Source organism: Rattus norvegicus, chromosome 15 (genome assembly GCF_021556685.1).
Source record: "Rattus norvegicus strain SHRSP/BbbUtx chromosome 15, alternate assembly SHRSP_T2T, whole genome shotgun sequence".
Lineage (NCBI taxonomy): Eukaryota > Metazoa > Chordata > Mammalia > Rodentia > Muridae > Rattus > Rattus norvegicus.
The window spans coordinates 33,918,071-33,944,490 of NC_141548.1; the positions used below are offsets into that span (position 1 = coordinate 33,918,071).

A 26,420-nucleotide genomic window follows, 5' to 3' on the forward strand; every position below is an offset into this window, starting at 1 on the left:
AACTTTAGGGCAGATGGATCAACAAGTGCCTGAGATTTTGGAACTGCCTGAGCCAAATCATCACAAAACTGAAGATAATGGAGGGAATAGGAATTTATGAAATGTCATAACTTTCTATAAAAATTATAACAGATAAATATGATTTCCTTTTATAATTTTTTTATTTTATGTGCATTGATGTTTTGCTTGCATACATATGAGGGTGTTGGATCCCCTGAAACTGGAGATACAGACAGCTGTGAGCCACCATGTGGGTGCTGGGAATTGAACCTGGGTCCTCTGGGAGAGCAGCCAATGTTCTTAACACTAAACCATCTATTCAGTTCCATAATTTTGAAAACAAACAGGAGCATAGGTCGATGTCTCTGCGGGTTAGATCACTTGCTGTACAAGTATGTGGACTGAGTGTGAGTCCTGGTAACCCATGTAAAGCTAGGTGTTGTTTGCCTGTAATCCCAGTGAGATAAAGGGTCAAGACAGGATCATCCCATAAGCTCCCAGGCTAGGATTATACAGCAGTATAAACAAAGAGATCCTGCTTAAAGATAAGGATGAACACCCAAGATTGTCCTTTGACCTCCACACATAAACCATGCATGTGCGTACTCCCGCACAAACACACACATGGAAAGAGAGTGAGAGAACTTTTAAAATACAAAAATTTATGTGGGCTGGAGAGATGGCTCAGTGGTTAAGAGCACTTGACTGCTCTTCCAGAGGTCCTAAGTTCGATTCCCAGCAACCACATGGTGGCTCACAACCATCTGTAAAGGGATCCGATGCCCTCTTCTGGTCTGAAGACAGCTACAGTGTACTTGTATACATAAAGTAAACAAGTCTTTTAAAAAAATTATGTAATTAAAACAAAGACAACAGAAAGGATAATCATTAACTTGAAGAGCTATCCAAAGACATCACTGGAATACAATCCAGAAAGCTAAAACTACTCAAGCAATTAAAAGCCACCAGGGAACATGAGCATTGTTTTTGCATCTGTAATTTATAAACAATTTCTAATGGCATTAAGAAAAGGATAGACCTAAATGAATAAATGTCCAGAGAAAAATGTGTTAGGTTAAAAGTCCCGAGTTTGTTGATTAAATTTTAACTTTTTTCTTTTCTTTTATTGTATATTTTCTTTATTTACATTTCAAATGATATCCCCTTTCCACGTTTTCCTCTCCAGAAACCTACATCCCCTCCCCGTTAGTCCTGCTTCTATGAGGGTGCTTCCCCCCACCTACCCATTCCCTTTTGCTTCCCTACCCTGGCATCCCCTACATTGGGCATTAAGCTTTCCCAGGACCAAGGGCATCTCTTCCCATTGATGCCCAACCAAGTCATCCTCTGCTACATATGTGCCTAGAGCCATGGGTAGCTCCTAGCGTACTCTTTGGTTGGTGGTTTAGGCCTGGGAGTTCTGGGGGATATGGCTGGTTAATATTGTTGTTCTTTCTATGGGGTTGCATGCCCCTTAAGCCCCTTCAGTTCTTTCTCTAACCTCTCCATTGGGGACCCCATTCTCAGTCCAATGGTTGGCTGTGAGCATATGCCTCTGTATTTGTCAGGCTCTGGTAGAGCCTCTCAGGAACCGACTATATCAGGCTCCTGCTAGCATCCACTTCTTGGCATCCGCAATATTATCTGGGTTTGGTGGCTGTATATGGGATGTATGCCCAGGTGGGTCAGACTCTGGGTGGCCTTTCCTTCAGTCTCTATTCCACACTTTGTCTCTGTACTTCCTCCTGTGAATATTTTTGTTCTTCCTTCTCAGAAGGACTGAAGCATCCACACTTTGGTCTTCCTTTTTCTTGAGCTTCTTATGGTCTGGAATTGTATCTTGGGTAATCTGAGCTTTTGGGTTACTATCAACTTATCCGTGACTGCACACCATGTGTGTTTTTCTGTGATTGGGTTATCTTGTTCAGGAGGGTATTTTCTAGTTCCACCTATTTGTCTTAGAATTTCATGAAGTCATTGTTTTTGATAGCTGAGTAGTAATCCATTGTGTAGATGTACCACATTTTCTGTACTCATTCCTCTATTAAAGGACATCTGGTTTGTTTTCAGTTTCTGGCTATTACAAATAAGGCTGCTATGAAAATAGTGGAGCATGTGTCCTTGTTATCTGTTGGAGCATCTTTTGGGTATATGCCCAGGAGTGGTGTAGGTGGTCCCATACTTTTGTGTAACCACTTAAAGCATGTGACCTCCAAATAAGGGGAGGGGAAGAGAAATGCAAAATGAAAAACAAAATCTACCCAATTAAAGCAAGGAAAAAAAACAAGAAACTAAAGAATAAAAAGAGAAGGAAGGAAAGAAAAGAAGTTATTGTGCCATGAAAGAAATGGGGGGATTGTAAATGTTTAGAATCAGATGAAAACAGTGTCTGAAAAGACTGTGTACTAAGATTCTTAGTAGAAATACTGAAAGCCAAAACTACACAGGGACAGTAAAGGATCATATGGTTGGCAGAGTGGATGCCCAGTATTGGGAGGGTGGGAAGCCATGAAAATGTGAGCCTAGATTTTTGGAAGCAGTGAGGCTGTTCTGTGTGATGCTACACGAATGTGGTGGTATGCCAATATATGGATTCACTGTTAAAAATGAAAACCACACTGCTGGGGAAGAGCAATGAGAGTAGAGGAGGCTATACATGTAACTTGTGTGGCCAGGGGCCAGGGAGCACACCTTTGTACCCTCTTCTCAATTTTGCTATGAACCTAAAAATGTGTAAAATCCAGGGGACTTTAAAACAAATAAAACAACCCTCTCCATAGAAGTGATCAAGTCAGGAAAGAGAAACAAGGGAATTACTACATTCAACACGTGTGCTTATAAATCCCTAGCTGAAAGACAGAGGGAGTCATTTCAGCTACAAAAACAAAAGTCTAGGCTGTGATCAGGTCTACCACCTAAAAATAAAGACAGAAAACAGGAAATAGAAAGTGCTCATAGGTGAGTATCAGTGGCAGGGAAAGCTGACTTTAAGAAAACACTTCTGTAAGGATCATGTGTGTAAGGGTCACTTCACACAGACACAGGTGACTCCTGTTCATCAGGAAGAAATACTTTTTAAATGCCATGCCTAGAATTATACGGCCATAAAACATATCAAACAGAATTTAAGGAGATCTAAGAAATGAACCAAAACAATCATACCTTGGGATTTAACTAACATTTGACACACTGAACCCAACAGCTGGGACTTGGCAGCCACCATGCAAATACTGCCCCACGACACACTTAAAAACACCCAACAAAATAGATTACATACTGAGACATAGAATGAATCTTGAGGCATTCCAAAGATAAAGAGTTTTAAATATTTCCTGGTTGCGACATATGTGTTGTGAAATTAATAAGGGCAACTAGAAAATCTCTATAGTCTTAGAAAAGTGGAAACATAGTTTCAGGTAATAAATATAAATGAAGTTAATATGATATATAATGCATTGCATGAAATAATAATGGAATTTATTTTTAAACTGTGCAACTAAGATGTGTGTATAAAGAAAGCATTTTAGTCTTAAAACTCATGTAGCAGTAGAAAAAGAGAAAGATGGCGGGCAGAGTAGTGGAGGATTAGCCTGCAGGGAGCACAATGTCTCCAGAACATGTTTTTACATCCTGATCTCTTTCCCTCTCCCACTTCCCACCTTTCAGAGTCTCTCCCCCCTCCCCCTTTTCTCTGAGATGGTGGGGTGCCCCTTGGGTATCTCTCAACCCTGGCGCATCAAGTCTCTGCAGGATTAGGCACATTCTCTCCCACTGAGGCCAGACAAGACAGCCCAGTTAAGGGAATGGATCCCACAGACAGGCAACAGCTTTAGGAGTAGCCCTCACTCCAGATGTTGGGGGACCCACACAGAGACTGAGCTTCACGTCTGCTACATATGTAGGAGGGGGCTTGGCTCAGCCCTGTATGCTATTTGGTTTGTGGCTCAATCTCTGAGAGCTCAAGACCAACTTTTAAAAAGGCGGTTCTTAAGGAAAGATGCTTTTAAAAAGTGGTTTTATGAAATTGGGAGGGGGGGAGATGGTGCAGTGTGCTCGATGGAGAGAAGCAGAAGTAGAGTCACAAGGTGACAGGCATGGGAGAGCAGTTGCCATTTGTAGTCCAATGCTGCCATTCGACCCACAGTGGAGACACCCTGAAACAAGGAATTCACAGCTGAGGAATGCCGAATGGCTGGGAAACACCTAAAGAAATATTCAACATCCATAGTCATCAGGGAAATGCAAATGAAAACAACCCTGAGACTCTACCTCACACTAGTCAGAATGGCTAAGAACAAAATCTCAGGTGATAGCAGATGCTGTCGAGGATGTGAAGAAACAGGAACACTACTCCATTGTTGGTGGGATTGCAAGCTGGTACAACCATTCTGGAAATCAGTTTGGAGGTTCCTCTGAAAAACTGGACATAGCTCTACCACTCCTGGGCATATATCCAAAAGATGCTCCAACATATAACAAAGACACATGTTCCACTATGTTCATAGCAGCCTTATTTATAATAGACAGATTCTGGAAAGAATCCAGATGTCCCTCAACAGAACAAAGGATACAGAAAATGTGATACATCTACACAATGGATTACTACTTAGCTATTAAAAACAATGACTTCCTGAAATTCTTAGGCAAATGTATGGAACTAGAAAATATCACTCTGAGTCAGGTAACCGAATCAGAAAAGAACACATATGATATGTACTCACTGATAAGTGGGTGCTAGCCCAAAAGCTCTTACCCAGATACAATTTACAGACCACATGAAACTCAAGAAGGACAAAAGTGCGGATGCTTCAGTCCTTCTTAGAAGGGGAAACAAAATACAGGAGGAAATATGGAGACAAAGTGTGGAGCAGAGACTGAAGGAAAGGCCATCCAGTGACTGCCACACATGGGCATTCCTCCCACATGCAGTCACCAAATCCTGTCACTATTGCGGATGTTAAGAAGTGCAGGCTGATAGGATCCTGATATAGCTGTCTCCTGAGAGGCTCTGCCAGAACTTGACAAATACAGAGACGGTGCCCACAGTCAACCACTGGACTGAGAATGGGTCCCCAATGGAGCAATTAAAAGACTGAGGTAGCTGAAGGTGTTTGCAACCCCACAGGAAGAACAACAATATCAACCAACAGACCCCCCAGAGCTCCAGGGGAGTAAACCACCAACCAAAGAGAACATGTGGAGTGACCCATGGCTCCAGCCGCATATGTAGTAGAGGATGGTCTTGTAGGGTATCACTTGGAGGAGAGGCCTTTGGTCCTATGAGGGCCTGATGTCCCAGTGTAGGGGAATTCCAGGGTAGGGAGGCAGGAGGGAATGGGTGTGTAAATTGGGGAGCACTCTAATGGAGGCAGGGGGTGGGCAGATGGGATGGAGGGTATCTTGGAGGGGAAACTAGAAAAGGGGATAGCATTTGAAATATAAATAAAGAAAATATTCAATAGAAGAACAGAAAATAGAAAAAATTAATGAACTATGCATGTATATGTATACCTGTGTGTCTATGTGCAGATGCATGCCCTTGAATGAATGCAGGTGCACACAGAAGCCAGAAGAGAGTAATAAAACCCCTGGAGCATGAGTGACAGGTGGTTAGGAGTTTTCTTAGAGATATTCGTAAGTCAAATTGTGTCCTTCATAAACGAAGTAAGAGCTCTTAGTTCTGATCTGGTTCTTCAGCCTAGTCATAGTCTTTTTATTTTGGTGGATGAAAAATTTGCCTTATGGGAATAATGACCAGTTGCAGACAGACAGTGATGAATACTGTGGGAACAATTCCACTCTAGAAGGGGTGTCTATAAAATAACTCAGTGTTTTCATAGATGATCCTTTCTTTAAGTTTAATTTGTTTTGCTTTTTATTTTAATTTAATATTTTTAACTAGGCAGTAATTAAAGTGATTATGATTTCCATAAAACACCTACATTTTGCATTTTATTTTCATTTCTGTTTTTCAGTGTTTTGTAATCCATTTGCTTTAATTAAGTCACAGAATGAAAAATGTTGACTATTAATCATTTATACTTAGCTTGGGATCTTGAATACAGTGAAAAATTGTTGTATCAGTTCATTGAAAAAACTATAAAATACAAAATATGAATCTAAAAATAGGCCTCTTCTAACTTGGAGAGTTATTATATGTGGTGTTAATTATATGTTGGTTCATACTATTTTATTTTTTTTCCATTAAAAAATTGTTGAATGTGACAAATTCTCAGTATAAGGATTAAAAATACATATCTATATTAATATTTAAAAGACAGGAAATACAAACATTTAGAAGGAAACAAAGGGAAAACCTTTCAAGCTATTGAGAAAGGCAAGTATTTTTAAAACAAAACACCAAAAGCAAAAGAATTAACATAAGTATCAACAGTCCAGACTAATTGAATTAAAGATGCTGTGTAGTAAAAGAAACCATCATGGCTGACTCCTGACAGGAAGCCAAGGAGCCAGTTGTTCTGTCCAAGTTGTCTCAGGTGTCCCAGTCTGGTGCTGGAGCTCCTGAGGATTCCTAGAGATCTGCTGCTCTCATCTGTGATGGGGTCCTGAAGAAGTAGGTTTTCAAACCAAGGAACAAAACCTTAGCAACAGGATAGATGGAGCCAGAAAAGAAGGGACAAGCAGGCAAAACCAAACCTTCCTTTCTCCGTGTCCTTTTATGTGAGCTGTCACTAGAAGGGCTGACCCAAATTTAGGGTCCATTGTCCATGTCAAATAACCTAATCAAGACTGGTTTGCCAAGCTGTTTGGGCTTGGTTATTCCAAATACAGTCACGATGACAACCAAGATTAGCCATCACAGACTTATTCAAAACTTACAAAGAATTTCAGAAATTAAACACCAAAGAAATAAAACTGCCAATCCAGATATGGGCAAATGAATGAAATAGAAAATTTCAAGAAGAAAGAAGGAAGGAAAGAAAGAAAATCAATTTGGAGATTGGTCAAAAATCAAAAATTGAAATACCATAGGACCCAGCTATTTTATTCCTAGAAATATACCCAAAGATCTAAGTACACTATCTCAGAGGTATTTGTACCCCCATATTCATTAATGAATTATTCACTACACCAAATAATTGGAATTCACCTAGTTTTCCATCAACATATTAATGGATGATGAAAATTGGATACACGCCATCACAGGTGTGAGTGTGTGTGTGTGTGTGTGTGTGTGTGTGTGTGTGTGTGTGTGTGTGTGTGTGTGTGTGAATATTACTCAACTCTAAAGATAAAATGAAGTTAAAATTTGCAGGTAAATGAATAGATTTAGGATGTATAATATTAAAATTTAATGAGTATTTTCACATCAACGTTTATAAAACATATTGGTCTGAGGTTCACTTTTGGTTAAGTCTTGCTGTGGTTTAGGTATCTGGGTGACTTTGGCTTCATGGCACGAGTTTGACAGTGTTCCTTCTGTTTCTATTTTGGGAAATAGTTTGAAGAGTATTGGAAGTAGCTCTTCTTTGAAAGTCTGCTAGAATTCTGCACTAAGACCATCTGGCCCTGGGTTTATCTTGGTTGGGAGACATTTGATTACTATTTCTATTTCTTTAGGTGTTATAGGGCTGTTTAAATAATTTCCTTGATTGATTTAACTTTGATACATGACATCTGTCTAGTAAATCGTCATTTTGTTAACATTTTCTAATTTTGAGGAGTACGGGCTTTTGAAATAAGACCTAATAATTCTTTCAATTTCCCCAGTTTCTGTTTTCTGTCTCCCTTTTTGTTTCTGATTTTGCTTATATGGATAGTATCTGTCTTTTGGTTCGCTGGGCTAAGGAGTTTTGTATCTTATTGATTTTCTCAAAGAACCAGCTTTTGGTTTCCTTGATTCTTTGTATCTTTGTTTCCAACTGATTGATTTCTGCCCTGATTTTTATTATTTCCTCCTTTCTACTCCTGTTTGGTATGTTTGCTTCATTTATTTACAGAACTTTCAATATAAATCACTTGTAAGAGAACATTCTAATTTCTTTATGAAGGCACTTAGTGCGATGAGGTTCCCTTTTGGAACTGCTTTTATTGTGTCCCATAAATTTGAGGATGTTTGCCTTAATTTTCATTGAATTATAGAAGACTTTAATTACTTTATTTCTTCCTGACCCAGAGATCATTCAGTAGACTTGTTCACTTTTGAAGAGTGTGTAGGCTTTCTGGTGTTTCTCTTGTTGAAGTCCAGCTTCAGTCCATGGTGATTTGAAGAATGAACAAAAAATGTAGTACATCTACACAATGAAATACTATTCAGACATTAAAAACGAGGACATTGTGAATTTTGTAGGCAAATGGATGGAATTTGAGAATATCATATCAAGTGTGGCAAGCCAGTCCCAAAAAGACATGCATGGTATGTACTCACTTATAAGTAAATATTAGCCATAAAATACAGGATACCCATGCCACACTCCAAAGACCCAAGGAAGCAAAACAAGAAGGAAGGCACAGTGAGGAAGCTTGAATCTCACTTAAAAAGGAAAATAAATTTGCCATAAGAGGCAGATGGAGGGAGGGCACTGGGTGAGCGAGTAGATGGGGAGGGAAATTGCAATGGTCAGGATCAGTTGTGGGAAGGGACAGGAGAAATGGCTCTCTGGCCATGAGAATAAATTCAAATCTGCAACCAGCAGGGGTGGTGAGGAGGGAGGGCAACTTCAGGATGTAATAGATACGTGGGATAAGGGAGGCACCCAAGAGTCAGTGGCTTAGCTGTGACATACAGCACTGGGGATATGGAACCTGAACAGGACACCTTAGGTAGACAAGCAGGAACCCCAGTGAAGCTAAAGGAGCAAAAACCCACCCACAAAACTTTCAACTCAAAATAAAATTGTCTACAGGAAATTCAGGGATGGGGGATGGAAGAGAGATGGAGGTAAAGCCAAGCAATAGCTGGCAAAGCTTGAGATCCATCTGTTGAGGTTTGGTCTTGCTGTCTATTGCAATGCTACATGTAGGTCCCCAAGACCTGAAGCTGGATATAGACCTGTGACCCTGCGCCCTGAGTTATTTCTGAGTGGTAAATCAAGATGCCAATACCCAATACCCAAGGCCAGAAGAGACAGAGGTGGTGCTTAGGTTTCCCCAGTTTAGGGTCAGAAGAGAACCAGGAGCAGAAGAAGGTGCAAGAAGAGGAAGGAGCATCTGCCATGGGTTAGGAGTTAGTAAAGCTGGCCCCAAGGCCTGGCCAATTAGAGTTAAGAGCAGCCTGGATGAAATAGAGTAATAACTTGGGGATATCAGTAGAAAAATAGATTATAATAGCATAGAGGGTAGATATCTGCCCGGCTTTTGTGCTCTTTAAGGCTTATGTAAATATGAAGACCATGTGTGTGCTTTACCTGGGTCCTGAATGGTCAAAGTCAGAATAGAAACCATGGGACAAGGTTAAAAATTTTTTACAACCTATTGGTACCTCAATGTCTGGCAAATTTCACTTTTTAAAAAGAAATTAATTTCAGATTCTCAGGTGGAAAACACACACTGTCCCTTTAAGTCTAGGAGGCAGGGAGAATTGTTTTATTAGTTGCATGGTTTTCCTCAACCCCAAGGGGATTCCATACTAGGGCAAACTAAGTCTAATTTGTCATTCCTGATGCTGAGGTTCATAGCATAAACTAAGACCCACCTGCACTCCACAAACCAAACCAAACGACACCAAGTGGCAGGCTCAGACTTCAGCCTGAGGTGTTATCAAATGATGTTCTATGCTAAGGGTGATGTTGAAGGTCTATCCTCCTATCTCAGCCCACAAAAAGTTAGAATGACAGGTAAATATCACCATACCTAACTCAGAAGCCAAAACAATTGAACGTAATCATCTTTAGAGGGATGATTTGTCTGCACACACCTTTGGTTTGGAAACAATGGATAGCAGCTAATGGGGAGACAGTTTTGGCTTAAAAGATAAACTATTTCGAGTAGACCAGCAGCCTCATACTGCAGACAGTTGTCATTCTGCTGTGGCTATTTTCCTCCTGGGCAATCTCATAATGCTTTCAGGCCAGGCAGCCCTGAGCAATATGGCAAATAAACCGATTCCTGTTAGTCTTTCCTGACCACGTTGGGTGAAAGCATATGATTTCTTACCTTTGTATCACTGGTTAAAGAACACTATGAAGGCAACTTCTAGGAGATTGTCTAGCACTCACAGCTCCAAAGGCCTATGAATTAATTGCGGTTAGGGGCATGGCAAAAAGTGGCAGATGTAGAGCAGGGTGCTGAGGGGCTCAAACCATTTACTGTAAACACACACACACACACACACACACACACACACAGCATGCGAGCAAGAAAGAGAGGGGAGGGGAGGCTTGAGAATGGTTTGTAGTTTCAAAACCTCAAACCCCCAGCAATATTCTTCAAAGTCTATTTCCTAAACCTCTCCAAATAGCACCCACAACTGCAAACCAAGTATTCAAATACATGAGCCCATGGGGCTCACTGAAATATTCACCAAATAAAGGTAGGTTGGGACACAAATAGAGACCAGAAGCTGTGTATTATCTAAGTCCGTAGAAAAATGCTGCTTGCAGATTATGAACAGGGGCAGAACAGAGGAAGAATAGCAGTATATTATTTCCAAACACAAACTAAGAAAACCTTGAGGAGTTTTGCTTCTGGACTGTGTCCTTCAGGGGTATCTTACAGTCCTCTCTTGCTGTCATGGCACTGCAATGGCCTGGAAGAGCAGAGAAGTTGGGTCTTGATCAGTTGAAGCATTTTCTTTCCTACGTTCAGCTGGATCAACACAGAGATGTTAAGGGAGGACAGTGTCCTCTTTTGCCAATGGTAAGGATGGAGAGATCTGAAGCAGGCTGTGTTTAAGGCATTTACCTGTGTCTGAGTCAACTCAAGTTTGTGTTCATGGGCATCAAGTCCACCTGGCTTTGCATAGCTTTAAACATGCAACTGTGGGGGGAAACAATGGTCTGAGCATGGGCTCATCCTGTGTGTGGGATGCCAGGAAGTTACTGACTATAGAGTAGATGACACTTGTAGGCAACTGTGTCTCGATAGCCAGGGAATCCTAGGCTCAGTTCAGGTTCTATCCTAGCATGTTTGACGCTGGCTCAACTACAACCCTTTTGTAGAAATATTTTATCTCCTTCTTAAAGATACATGATTGTGATTTTCAAACTTATTTTAAGCCAAAGAACCACTGCCTCAAAGTAATATAGCACCTACATTGAATATATATTTGTACGACTTTCAAACATGCATTGTTGTTTATTCTGTATCCATCTTTGCTTTTGTCATCAACAAAGGAGCTAGGTCAATAATGTGTCTACGGTGCAAAGATTGGTTTCCAGTTTCCTTTCAAACTGTGTGGCACTAACTTCTCTTCCTACGTACAGGCATGCCTTTGGAGGTTATGATATCCAAAGGGACATTCTACTGCATCTCACAAGAGAATATATCATTGTGACTAGTAGGAATGCGAAGAGACATTAAGCTGTAGCTACAAGTCATGTCATCTCTGACGTTTCTGGTGCTACAAGACCCTCAACCCAAGGCTGCTTGGAGTTTTCATTTTGCTTAAGTTAAATCAAGCACCTTTTAGTGGACTAATGGGGTTCTGCTTACTTCTGAATTCCAAGTGCTGGATTACAGGTATGAGCCCCAAGTCTGGAAGCTTTGGCATCTTAGACATGTGAAGCCAACAAAGGGAGACTATTTTTTTTAATACAAAGGCACACATTCTTCCTACAACCTCAAGGCAAGACCTGACTAACATGAAGAGAAGCCCAGGACATCTTGCACACTATGGACACAGCAGTCATTGAGAGTTCCTAAATAGTAGAGTTACTTCTCCATCCCAAGTTTCATTTTTTAACCCCCTCTTTGATTCACACTCATTTCTGCTTATGAATTATGCTTTTGCCCATGTGCATCTCTTATGACAGAAACCTGCACATTTGTCATGTATGTTCTCTTTAGAATAAACACACAAAGGCTGACCCAGCTGTGTGGTTCTCCAGCAACTGCCCCCTCCCCTAGGTAAAAACCCTGCTTTTCTCTCTAGCTTCTCACTAGAAGGTAAGTGACTGAAGTTATTTTCAAACCTCATACCTTTCTGTGATAACTCATGAAGAAGTAGAATTTTTTAGTTCTTTTAACCTTTGGGACATAAAAGATGGATGTGGTTCAGATGATTTTAGCCTAGAGGCAGCAGTGACTGAGATGAAGAAGCTCAGAGGGACCCATGGTGCTGAACCACCCTGTTGCTATGGATACTGAGCACACAGGAGGGTACGGAGCTGATTGGGAGGGGCTTCCTTAGGTCTGGGCATTGGTGGAAGTTGGGGTACAGGTTTTGGGGAGAGACACTGAAGTCCTGGCGTCCATGGACGCTCTGTGATCTCACTTCTGGTCTGGGCTTTTGGGAGAACCCTCTCTAAGAGGGGGCAAGCTGGTCTGTGAACACAGGGCTGAGGCCCTGATGGACTAAATCACATGCAGCATTGAGTGTCCTTAGTAGGGCGAAGAGATAGGACCTGCTCAGAACCCCGTGAACTTTAAAGCACAGAAGTTTCTAGACTTAGCTGACTGGGAATGAAAGAGATGGGGTGGAGCTGGGAGGGTAAAAAAGCCAGGCATTGTTTCCACAGGAGGATAGAAACTATTCCTAGATGAGAAACAGGGTCAATGTGATAGCTGTGCAATAATGGTGAAGCTATGGGAGAGAGACAACCTATCCAGGAAGGCCCATCTATCAGTGACTTCAGCTATCTCTTCTGTGTCTCACAGACAACCAAGCTTTCCCTCTCATGTTTTCCATTTGACACAGAGGAGCTAGGAGGCGACCCTGAGCCCCAAGACAGGAGACACCCAACTTTTTTCTTGATGGTGCTCACTTTAGACCTGTCAGAAGGGCAGGTACTGGAGAGACTAGGAAAATAAAAAATGAGATGAACATTGGAGTTGCTGAGCTTTCAATAAATGTATGTATGGAGATGGGGCAAGTAGAACGTAAAAATGTGCTGTTGGCCACCCTAACAGAGTTGGTGCATGTGAATGAACATGGAACCAGTCTTTCCAGTCAGAAAAAATGTGCTTTATTCAGTTGTTGCTACCTGTCCTACAGCAATCCTGGACTCAGCTATAGGGAAGATGGTTACTCAGGAAATGATCCATGTTGCATCTTGTAATTAGCTGTTTTTCATAGTTTTCTTTATCCAGGATAAAAAGCTTAAAACTCTCGTGAAGACCTGTGGAGCTGATCCATCAGTTTTCCCATAGGAGACAATGCCTGCAGCTGCTTTTTTATACACAAGAGGCCCTCCAGAATCTTCCTATAAATTGAGGGGGCACACAGTAAGCACTTTTTCACCCTCTCTCATGTTATGGCTCCTCCCAGAGAAGCATAGCTTTTAATTTCTGCTTGTGGGAGGTCAAAGGGGAGGCCCAGGCCCCTGGCCTTCTCAGCTGTGACTGGATATGGTTAGGGCTGCAACTCTTTCCTGAGGCCAGCACCTGCCTTTTTCCAAGGTCTCTGATCCCACTCTCTATGAAGGTGTTTGGGGCTCGTCTCCAGGCTGTTAAGGACATAGACTCACAGTGTGTAGGGGAAGCCCATAGACAAAGTATGGGTCTGCTCAGAGGAGACATCTGGCCATGGTTATGACACACTCAGGAGTCCAGCTTTCTGAAGCCTGAGCCTTCAATCAAGTTTTGTTTTGTAAACACATCCTTTTATACAATCTACCTTCAACAAACCCTGCAAGCTAGCTCTGGGACCCTAGTTCATTACTGGTTCCTGCTGTTACCAGAGAGAAAGATAATAGCCAGTGAGTCTCTTTATGTTTGATTCTATAGGCCCCCAGATTCCTTTCCCCTCCAACAGAGCCCAGAGTTGAAGGCAATCCAACTTACCTCAAAGGAAGCTCCCTTGGACTTTGAGTCTCCCACACATATCTCACTCGCTTTGATGTAAGTACTTTGGAACTGGGACGCACAGACCCGATCCTTCTGTACTGTCAGCTCAACCTCCCGCAGTGTGTTTGGCAATTCCCCCTGTGGGGTTATCTTTCCCCAACCAGCCATGTAGCACACATCCCCTGTCTTCACATGGGCATTGCTCCTGGGCTGGTTGAGAGGCCTCACATTGCTAGTCCTCTTGGCACTTCTCACCAGCTGATAGAAAAGAGACAAAAGAAAGCAGCTCAACCAAGAGGCTGGTGCTCTGGGTCACATTGAAACTCAGGATGGAAGGAGGGAAGAAGTAAGATGAGAGAAGGAGGGCAGGGAGAAGTCCTGCACCAAGCAGAGCACAGTCACCAGGGCTGGGATGAGGAGTGAGGACTGAAGGATGTGTGGAGGTATGGGGTGGGAGAATGGCAGGTCTCACCTTTAATAGCATGATGTCATTGGAACATTTATCGGGATTATTGGCAGGGTGGGGAGTGGTGTTTGCCACAGGGATAATCTGCTGTGTCTTCTCTTTAGCCTTGATGTCGTGCGCCCCCAGTGTGACTGTCATTGATCTGTGAATAGTGAAGAATGTGGAGAGGAGATGGAGAGTCAGAGCTGATGCAGTCCAGGAGCTGCAAAAGGCAAGATAGGCAGGGTAAGATTCTAGTTGCAGGGACCTGAGGACACAGGAGGGCCTCAGGGTTTGACCTACTGCTCTCTGATTCTCAAGAACAAAAGATCCCTGGGGGCTCCCTCCTGTACCTAGGCAATATTCTGAGATTTCCATCAATTTCTAATGTGAACTTTCAAACTCAACCACTGCTTTCCTTTTGCCAGTGTAATTGATCAACTCAAGCATTGTCGTCTCCAGAAAGGAGTGACACCACGATGTTCTTCTCAATGCAGTTTATTCAGGAACCTTTCTTTCTGCATGCAAGCAGAAATCCCTTACCCCCAAGCACACTCCCTAATAAATAACCCATAACCATGCCCCACCAGTCCAGTCTACGTAGTCTCAGTTCATATGTCCACGCCAAATGACCTGATCTTGTGTCATGGTGCACCTGCACAGCTCTCACGATGGGTGTGGCTTACTTTTGGGTGTATGAGGAAGTCAGGTGATAGTCATAAGACTTGGCGGCAGTCCCAGGCACCATCTTGGGATTGCCGCCACACCCGCTCCCCACATCTCCCCTTCTTTATGTTTTTGGCACAGAGAATGCCTGTCGTAGGTTGCCCCCTGCAGCAATGCCCCTTACACTTCATCGGGAGACAAACAGCTTAGGTTTGATCCCTGTCTTAGGTTGTTGACACACCCAGGGAGTCTTACCCATCATTGACTACTTCTCTAGCATGCCAAGCCACACATGAGGAGACTGTCCTGTCTCCACTGCTGCAAAAGCCTGAATCATTAGGGCTTGAGTTCTATATTGATGAAACCGCATACGGCAAATGCACCAAAAGTCCAGTACGCTCATAAGAATCAGGCACAGGGCGAGTCCAGTGAGTCCTGCCCATTCTTATAGCCGAGAGGCAGCTGTGGTGATCCAATTGGCCAGTCCTCCAGCTTAAGACACATCCACACAGGTGGAGTTGATATGGACGATGGATCATCTAAGCTCCCGAACAAGTCCATCAAAATGTTGAGACCAATTTCTTGTAATATACTGAGATGAGTTGTGCAATAAATCCAAAGCTTCTGCAACACCTGCGGATAAACTATTCACAGCGGCAGCAGTCTGTACTACTGAGGTAAGGGATATGACCACAGCTGTGGCTGAGGCGGCCGAGATTGCTATAGCAGAAACAATGGCTTCAGTGATGCCAAAATCCCTTTTTTGCCTAAACAAAGTCATACCAGAAGAAGCATGAACAGGCCAGGGTACAAATGACACAACAGCTAAAGAAAATGCAGATGCATTCCAACAAATACTATAGAAACAACTACCACTACTACAATTAACAACTTTATCATAATAACTCCCATTATAGACAATAAACACAAAAAGAGGCCACATACAGACAGGCGTAGCCCATAAGCAAGTTGAGAAACAGAGGTTTCAAACCCTATAGATCCATTCCAATGAAAGCTTACATTACCCCAACCCCCTCCCACTAACATGCGCAGAGGAGAGATATCTGTGCATCTACCATTCACTCCACACAACAACCACACATTGAAAGGATTACTAGCTACTGCCTGAGCAGGATTCTGATAGGTCCAATTATATCCCGAAAATGAGCCATTATGGGCTGTGCTAATATAAGGAGAAAAGGTAAAATACTTCTTTACAGCCCATGCTGCCCTTCTAGCCTGACACCCAGTCCATGGTGGAAGTGACTCACGGGTTCCCTTGCAAAAGGGAGCCCATCTAGGTTAGGAAGGTATGGTATCATTGCCTTTTGAAAAACTGGCAGGCCACACCCCTCGAATCCATGTGGCATTAGCTTTGGTAGAACTATCGATAGGCATGTCCAACCATGCAGGTGATTGATTATACATTTGAATGCAATCACTATTCTGAGAAATATTTTTGAATCATCTGAAAGCATAGCAATCCCTTCACCTGAAGCTGCAATAAATCATTGACAGGAGCTATTTCTCCATCCCATGGCAAAAAGGGTAACTGTAACGAAGCATTAGAAGAGAAAAACTGGGGAAACACTTGTGCTGAATGCATCAATGGCAGGGGTTTGGGAAATACAGATAAAAGTCCCCAGCATAGGTCTTCATCCATCACTGCTGGAAGCATCAGCAACCCTAGGAACATCCATAGTATCCTCCTTCCATTCATCTTGGACCACTCTAGTCAGCCTCTCCGGGACCCACAACGGCTGCCAATGATTCTGGGGAAACACACAAACAGACACCCGTGCCCAAATCAACACTGGATCAGGGCCCTGCCAAGTACCAGTTAGGACGTCCTTCCACATGACCAGGCCTTTTGAAGAAGCATCAGGGTTGACGTGACGCTCAGCTGCAACCTGACCCTGCTTATCTTCATTTAAAAAATTCAAGGTAAAGAGAGCAATGGCTAATCTTTCCCTAGGGGTGGAGCCTGCAGAGGTAATTCTCCCCCTTTTGTTTAATTAAATATTCTTTTAGGGTGCGATGGGCTCGTTCAATAATACCCTGACCCTGAGGGTTATAGGGTAATCCATGGGTCAATCGAACACCTATCATTTTACAAAAAGACACAAAAGAGGCAGAAGTACAAGCCGGTCCATTATCAGTCTTTAATTCTTTAGGCTGGCCCCAGGCACCCCAAGCTTCAAAGCAATGTGCGATCACGTGATGTGCCTTCTCTCCTGTATGTAGAGAGGCAAAAATGATTCCCGAAGCGGTATCTATGGATACATGAAGATATTTTAATTTTCCAAATTAAGGAAAATGGGTAACATCCATTTGCCATAGGTGTAGAGGGCGCAACCCATGTGGATTGACCCCCACTCCAGTCTGAGGCAATACTAGGGCACAAGTTTGGCACATTTTTACAATATCTCTTGCCTTTGCTCGAGAAATATTAGAGCGGGATGGCAAAGTCTTTGAATTAACATGAAAATGTGAATGAAAATCTCAAGCCAATGCAACGGGTGAAGCAATGAAAAAGGCCATGCATGCCTTGGAGGCTTTATCTACAATATCATTCCCCTCAGCTAGGGGATCAGGCAACCTGGTATGAGCATGAATATGTTGTACAAAAAAAGGTGAAGACCTATACAAAATTAAGTCTTGTAATGCTAGAACCAATTTTCCAATGGTAGGTTTTAAATTAACTTTGCTCACCACCTCCAAACATTGTAACATATTAACAACATATTGGCTATCAGAGATCAAATTAAAGGGGCCTGGAAATAATTCAAACACCTTAATCACAATTTGTAACTCAATAATTTGGGTTGATGCAGGGGGAAATTGTATAGTAAGTAGTGCTGCTTCTGCAACTACATATGCTCCACAACCCGTCTTGGAACCATCTGTAAAGATGAGCAGAGCATCCATTAAGGGATGTTTAGAAGTAATATGAGGAAAATCACAGGATGAGCTGTAATCAATTGCAATATTGGATCCTTGGGAAAATGATTATCAATGTTACCTTGAAAACTGCACCTCGCAATAGCCCAATCATCTATTGAGGCTGACAACACTTCCAGCTGCTTTATATTATAGGGAATTATCAAATCCTTTGGTGGGATGCCAAAGTACTGTATACATTGCTTTATGCCAAGCAAGGCTAACTGAGCCACTGAGGTGGGATAATGAACAAGTGTTTTGGCTGGGGATATCTTTGGATGTATCCAGAGCAAGGGATCCCCTTGCCATAAGACCCTCGTTGGCTGTAATTCTGTTGGCAGGATACACAATGCAATAGGCTGTGAGTCATCTCGGTGATTTAAAGCAGCAACTTGAATGCCCTGCTCCACCAAACTCAAAGCCACTCTGGCAGCATCATTAAGGCATCTTGGAGAATTCAAATCGGTATCACCTGGTAAGAGGTCATATAGTGCCTGTAGTTCTTTATTGGTTAAAGACAAAAAAGGGCAGATCCACTGAATGTCTCCCAATAATTTTTGAAAATCATTTAATGTACATAATTTATCAGTGCAAATGTGGATCTTTTGAGGGGACACCGAGTTTGTAGTTATTTTTGTCCCTAAGTAATTTACTACCAGGTCCTTTTGAACCTTTTCTGGGGCCCCAACTAAGTTCTTTTCCCTTAACTGTGCAACCACACAGCTATATGCCTCATCAAGCAACTCCTCTCTGGGAGCTGCAGTAAGGATGTCATCCATGTAATAATAACATTTCACCTTAGGAGGCCTCTGTCTAACCTCTTTTAAGGTTGTATCAACATATAGTTGACACATAATAGGACTATTTGCCATACCCTGTGGCAGAACCATCCACTCAAAACTTTTATCATGCTCTTCATGATTTTGAGAAGGAACAGTGAAGGCAAACCTAAACATATCATTCTGATGCAAAATAATTGAGAAAAAACAATCTTTAATATCTAAAACTATTATAGGTCAATTTTTGGGCAAAGCAGATGGCAATGGCAGCCCTCTCTGTACCGAGCCCATCAAAACCATTTGTCTATTTATTTCTCTCAAGTCATGTAAAAGTCTCCATTTCCCTGATTTTTTCTTTATAACAAATATAGGAGTATTCCAGGGGGAAGTAGAAGGGCGTATATGGCCCAATTCTAGCTGTTCTTGTACCAATTCCTGGGCAGCATTCAACTTTTCTGAGGGAAGTGGCCACTGAGGAACCCACACCGGATCCTCAGTTTTCCATGTAATGGGTAAAGCTCCCTCAGTGGCCCCTATGAAAAACCCAGGCCGCCACGATCAGTCTTTTTGCAGACCATCACAGGGGAGGCGTTGCCCTGTAAAGAGCAACCTAGCCCATTTCCAGATACATAGCCCATTCCCATCATCATACCCTGGGCCTGCGTGCTTTAGCACCCTTCATTAGTTAAAATAAAGCCCATTTCTTTCATCAGGTTACTACCACAAAAAGACACTGGAATGGCCAATAAATATGGTTGAAACTCACCAGAATGTCCCTCGTCATCCTTCCAATGTAGGATACAAGAGCTCATTTCCGGCATTTAAGCATATCCTAGTCCTCTCAGTGTTTGCTCTGACTGTTATCTTGGCCACCCAGTGGGCCAATCCTTGATGCTGATGATACTATGATTAGCACCAGTATCTAGGAGGCCAGATATGGATTTCCCTTCAATAGACAGTTTTAACAGTGGCCGGTGTCAAGGTCCAAGGAACAAAAGATGTTAGAGACCCCGGTTGAGCCAAAGCCCTTACTCCCTTATGCCAAATCTTTAGCAGGAAATTTAGAGTGATAGCTAGGTAAAAGGAGCAATTGAGCTATCCTATCACCAGGAGATATAGCAATGATGCCTCTAGGGAAAGACACCATTATTTTAACCTGCCCGGTAAAATCCAGATCAATCACCCCGGGATGAAATATTAACCCTTGCATGGTAACAGAGCTTCTTCCTAAAATCAATCCCACTGTATCAGTAGGGAAAGGGCCCTTAAAATCTGTATCCACTAATTGAGTTCCCATTCAGGGAGTTAATATGAGTCTGGTGGTGGAACTGAGGTCAAGTCCTGCACTTCCTTTTGTTGCTCTCTGGGGCGGCCCCATTGCATCGGAGGATTCAGGTTGGGCCATCCTTCCAATACTGCCCCATATATTTGCAGGCCCTGAGGTTGGGGGCCCCTCCTTAAGGTTTTTGGCTGGGCACCGGTATTAAGTGGCTGCCCGTGAATGTCCTTAACCGAGCGGCACTCATTGGCCCAGTGATTACCTTTTCTGCATTTGGGGCATAGTCCAGGCATCTTAGGCCATTGACCCCCTGTTCCTTTTAGCTGTGGGCATTGGTGCCTCATATGGCCAGGCTGCCCACATTTAAAGCAGTTATTATTCTTTTGGCCATTCTGTCCTTGGGACATCTGCATGATGGCAGCAGCCGACCCTGAATTAGAAAAAGCCCCCCCCAAGTCCCTGCAGAGCTTCATCCACACCTCTAAGCCTTTTCCCTTATATGGAGTAATAGCTTGTCTGCTCTCTTTGGTACAATGCTCAAAGATAAGCTGTTTCAACAGTGGCATGGGAGTATCAGGATTCCCAAGGACCTGGCCTCCCGCCTCCACCATATGAGCTCCGTAATCTGCAAAGGGCTCGTTGGGTCCCTGGATGATCTTAGTCAAGTTTCCGCTCACCTCTCCTCTACTAGGAAGGGATTTCCATGCCCTAATCCCTATGGTGTTAATTTGTTCATATACTTGAAGAGGATAATTGATCTGAGCTGCCGCAAATCTCCCTTGTCCTAGCAATATGTCCTGATCCCAAACTTGTTGCTGTTACGAGCGTTGACCAGAGCCTGCTTGGTGGCAAACTCAATAAAGTATGCCTTCCACTCCAAATACTGGCCTGATGTCAGACAGGCACGAGTCAGATTCTGCCAATCGCTAGGAGTCATACAAAAGCGATGTAAGGATTCTAACTGTGCCACTACATAAGCAGCGGTAACACCGTATGCGTGAACTCCTTCGGCCACTCTTTAGACAATCTTCCAATCTAGCGGCTCATGTGTGTGATTGCCCTGCGCATTCTGAAATACAGGGAAGCATTGGGCTCGCAGTTCCCTCCAGGTTTCTGGGTGTAGATTACGTCCCTTTACCCCGCCCGGATTGTACAGTGGTGGATGAGGCGGCCCCGGAGCTGATGGCTCTACCTTCAGCTTTACTTTCTCTAAGCTGTCTGCAATGCTCTCCAGATCGTCTTCCGACATATCTCCCTCACTAGAAGTTCCCTCAGTCTCCGATTTTTGGGAGTGTTCCTCTCTAACCTGACTTATCGCCGCATTGCCCTTTTTTAGCTCTGCACCACATCTTTCCTCATCTCCCATGCAATTTTTCACTAATTTCCATACTGGCATTACTCTTTTTAGTAAAACACCATGCTCCTTGGCAAACCTCAAGTCTTTCCCTAATTTTTCCTAACTGGGCATTGTCAGGTATCCTGTTACAGAAAACCATGAAGCAACTTGGTCCACTGCTTTTATAAAATTCTCCACTATGTCTTTCTTTAGCCCAATTCCTTTAACTTTCGACAAATCCTTGAGGGCCTGGTGAACTGTCTGAGCGGAGGTCGAGTTCCCCATTGCGCTTGGTGCAACTTGTCACAAAACTGGGAACCTTATAGTCTCAACCCGAGAGCTTAGCTCATCCCACTTACCTGGGAACTTACTGGCTAGCCACCCTGACTGCAATGAGTTCTGAATGAATGTCCCCTTACGGGCCACCACTAGACGTCTCCATCTCCATCCCGCAGAAAGGAGTGACACCACGACGTTCTTCTCAAAGCAGTTTATTCAGGAACCTTTCTTTCTGCATGCAAGGAGCAATCTCTTATGCTCAAGCACACTCCCTAATAATAACCCATAAACACACCCCATCAGTCCAGTCTACATAGTCTCAGTTCATAGGTCCACGACAAATGGCCTGATCTTGTGTCATGGTGTGCCTGTGCAGCTCTCACAATGGGCGTGGCTTACTTTTGGGCGTATGAGGAAGTCAGGTGATAGTCATAAGACTTGGCAGCAGTCCCGGGTGCCATCTTGGGATTGCCATCACACCCACTCCCCACAAAGCTTACTGCTTGCTGTAACCTCTCACTCTTTTACCTCAAATGTGCCTCTTGTCAGACATCAGTTTTCACAATCCTGCGTTCTAGTGTGAACTCACAGGGAGCTTCTACAATAGAGCACAGAAGCTCCTGTGAGTGTCTGAGAAAATTTGGGCTGGCTGCTTCTCCTCACCTTCCTCTGCAGTGAGCAGCTGTCAGCATGAAGTTGTCTCTCACCAGGAAGCCTCAGCAGAATGTCTTCTTCTCATTATCATTGAGAAACTCAAAATATGCCATGTAGGGGCGGGAATGCGGACTGTCCTCATTGCCTCCTATGATCTCCTCTGAAAGAAAAGCCTAGAATATTTGGTGTCTGGGAGTAATATTTGGGGTCAGGAGGGTATATCTGGGGGCTGGGGGGTGGGTGATTGAAAATGGAGTCTGCAGTTCCCCTAGGCTTTTGAAGACTGGATTCATTGCACATCAAATAATTATGGCTGAATATTAAATCTCGTTAAAGCTCCCCTTTCCCTAGTCTGAAGTCAAGTTAATGATGTACATTTTTGTATCTTTGCATTCTCTGCCACATCTCTTTCTAAGGATGATCCAGTCTCCAGGTGATGGGAAAAAGCAGGAGAACTAGTGCCTACTAAGTTTTCTGAAAGCATCTCCATTCTTCAGACCTTGTTGGAAATCAAGCCAGTGTCAGATTTCCAAGTCTGGTTTGGTATGGAACCTAACGTTCAGAAATCTCTTGGGTTCAGTGTCAGGACAATCCCTGACCACTGCTGGACAGAAAGGCAGCAGAGGTTGTTGTGGAGTGGCACGTCCGGGATAGGGGTGTTCACTCACCTGCTCCGGCTCCAAGAGACAGAAATAGGGTCAGGAGTATCAGGACTGGTGGCATCTTCCCAGCAAGGCTGTTCAAATTGGAGGAGGGCAGAGCAGACACAGCCTTTGGATGGAGATGAACGATGTGTGGGCTCAGGGATCTCACAGGCATTTTAAACCTATGCACATCCGCTTCTGATCAGCATCATATTACTTAAGGAAGTTTTGTGGTTTGGTTAAAAATGATGCTGTCACCACATTGACCTCCTATGTGCTAATCTGGGATAAAGACCAAAAATGTACAAGGTTGGAGGGTGTGGATAAGTATGTCTGAGACCTCAGGATGTCCATCGTGACTGGATGGAGACACAAGTGGGTCCTTTTCTAACTCTTACACCCTTTTACATTCTGGTAAGATTTCGCTTGTTCTCTGTTTTTTTCTTTTTTCCTTGTTCTCTTTCTGTATTTCTGTCTTTCTTTCTTTCTCAAAAGAATACTGACACACAATTTATCTTCACAGCAGTTATAATACTGCTCTTACTCACTGTTAAACACACAGTAAAAGCGCTTAATGAGAGTTCATGCTGCAATGCAAAACATCTTATTAATATTTGGGACTATTGATCATACTGTAGAACAATCTCTTTGAACATTCTCATGAATTAATGTTAACTCTGACTCTCCTAGGAAGAGTTACAACTAGACAACTGCTAGGAAGTCACAAGAGAAAAATTTAAAGGCAAATGTTTGCCTCATATACCATGATCATGTGTTACTGTCATACATAGTTAATTGTGTGTGTGTGTGTGTGTGTGTGTGTGTGTGTGTGTGTGTACATCCAGAAAATGTCAAAGCTACCAGATCCTGCTTTCTTATCACATTGCTTCATAGATTTCAGATACTTTTGAACTTTCTCCTCTTATATTTTGGGACCAAGAAAGGCTGTTTTGTCTTAGTTATGGGTTAAAGTCTTTAGTGTTTATTCAATTAAAAGTATCAATTGCCTAAAAATTAGTCATCTGGTCCATGGATATGTAACACAACACTTTGGCTTCTCTGCTCCACACTGAATGGCTACTGTTTGGGGATGCACACTGCTACACAAGCTCTAATGAATATTGATTATTTACCCTGAAAGGGACTGTGTACAACTGATACAATATGTGCACACACAGATAAGCAACAAAAGCCTACAGAATAAAATAATCTTAATTATATGAGAGGCCATTTGGAAAGAATCTTTTAAAACCATCGAGCAGGGTCCATGTATGTGTTATCTGAAAACCTGTAAGTAACAACATTTATTTTGGTTTGCTTTTATCATACTAACAAAGGAGGACAAAAAGATCAGGGTGGATATTCTATGTTGCTTTAAAAAACAAATGTTTCACTCTATGGCTTGATGGACATAGCTCTGATCTTAGTAAATTTTTAAGCCAGAGGAGCTGAAGTTACAAGCGGTGATGAGCTATCAACATGGCCGTCCAAAAATGCGGCATATACTGTTAAGACTTCTGAGCCCTGTGTGCAGTCCCTTGTGCTCAGTTCTTGAGACTAGTTGCTCACAACTGTATGTGCTGTGAAAAGTGGTAGTATGCATACAGTGTGATGCTAGTGTATGAGCATCTGTGCCTGAAAAAGACCCATAAAAGCCCCATAAAAGTCATGAAGGGACATGATAAAAATACTTTTAATTTGAATGAAGGATTATAGTTCTATGCATCCCATTTGACGGACCAAAAACGGACTTATGAAAATACATGACAATATTTCTGGACATCTTGAAATATGATTTTAAATTCTCATGTTAAGTGTCAAAGCAAGGCTACACCACTGTTCACAAAACTCCATTCTGCTGGGTTGATATGTGTATATTTAATTGGGTTTAATTTGAGCTCACCATAATTCCTTCTTCACATGGAACATTCATGGCAAGTTGAATTTAACCTTAAAGATGAAATGAGTAGTTAAATACACTGGAAAATTAAAGTGGCAACTAAGTTTTCATTGTGAAGTCTATTCCAGATTTTGTTTGTTTTGTGGTAAGTAACTTGATATTGCTGCCAGAGTTTCCTCAGCTTGGCCATCCTACTGAGTGAGAATGATGTCACCAGAGTCAGCCCAGTCACTCCTTAAGAGTTTTTGACATGGGAGATGATCTTCTCCTGTGAACCTTATGAAATTCTTTGACAACTTTATACATGTTTTCAATGTATTTTGATTATTTGATTACACAATCACCCCCTCTCATGCCCCTCTTATGCCCGTCTAATTCCCACTCAGACCTTCTTCTCTGTTCATATGCTTTTTTGATATTCTGTGCAAAGACCCTTCTGCCTACATCTCCAAATTCCAATGCCCCTTACACTTCACCAGTCTCAGAGGCCTCCAACTCATCATTTAATATCTTTTAACTAAATGGATTCTCCATCCTACCTCTTCACCTACAGTACTTCCATGGTCAGTCAAAAGCCTAAGTGAACCTTCCACTTATTCAAGGCCTCTGCTTCATCAATACTCCCTGTGTCCCTATCCACCTTACATTATATTTTCCATGACCACTGGAAACCCTACTCACTTCTTAATCCTAGACCTTAAAGGTGTTTTCGCCCTTCAATATCCCTAGATGTTCATACTTGATATCATTTTTTTGCCTTTACTTGGACAGATTCACATAATTACCAAGCCCAACAACCTAGATTGTCTTTTCCCCAAGATTCAGACACAGTCCCTCCTTTTCTGGCCAGGCAATCACTAAGGTACTGGTCTATTTCCCTCTTTTCCCTCCTGCCTGCTACAGTATGTGGATGACCTCCTGCCTGCTTTAGTATGTGGATATTCTCCTGCCTGCTACAATATGTCAATAGCTTCTCCTTTGTAGTCTTTCCCTCTCAGACAGCCAATACTGCCTCACTCATTACTTTCCTCAGTTCCAGGGGTTCCAAAGCTAAACTCTCCTCTCCTACAGTCACCTATCTTGGAATTTCTCTCACTCCAACCCATAAACACTTAACTGAAAATCCCCTTGCCTATTTCTGCCCTCAACAAAATGTGAACAGCTTTTCATGGGAGGGGCGGATCAATTTCCTCTGTTCATGGGTCTCTGGATACTCACTTCTACATCCACTATACTAAGTTGCTTCTGCATGAACCTTTCTTAACAAGCAATTCCTTAAACAAACATACAAAATCTCTTTTCAACCCTGGCCCTCAGCCTCCAAATCTATGCACAGCTTTCCATGTTTACACTTCCAAAGAGCAAAGCCCGTAAGTCTTGGAACACTTTCTAGTACTTGCGTTTACCCCTGTAACTTACCTCTTCAGAATCTAAGAAACGTCATTCTAGGGTGGCATCCCTGCCTGAGGGCTCTTGCCACAAATCTCTGCTCATCTCTAAATCAAACAAACTAACTGGGATTCCCCCTCACAGTGTATTCTCCTCTCTCTCTCTCTCTCTCTCTCTCTCTCTCTCTCTCTCTCTCTCTAACTT

At 42.7% G+C, this 26,420-nt stretch overlaps 1 pseudogene; it reads right to left on the bottom strand.

Annotated features, from left to right (window-relative positions):
- Positions 1 to 13,178: 13,178 nt before the first annotated feature.
- Gzmc-ps3 (granzyme C, pseudogene 3) lies at positions 13,179 to 23,006 on the bottom strand (annotated as a pseudogene).
- Positions 23,007 to 26,420: the final 3,414 nt, after the last annotated feature.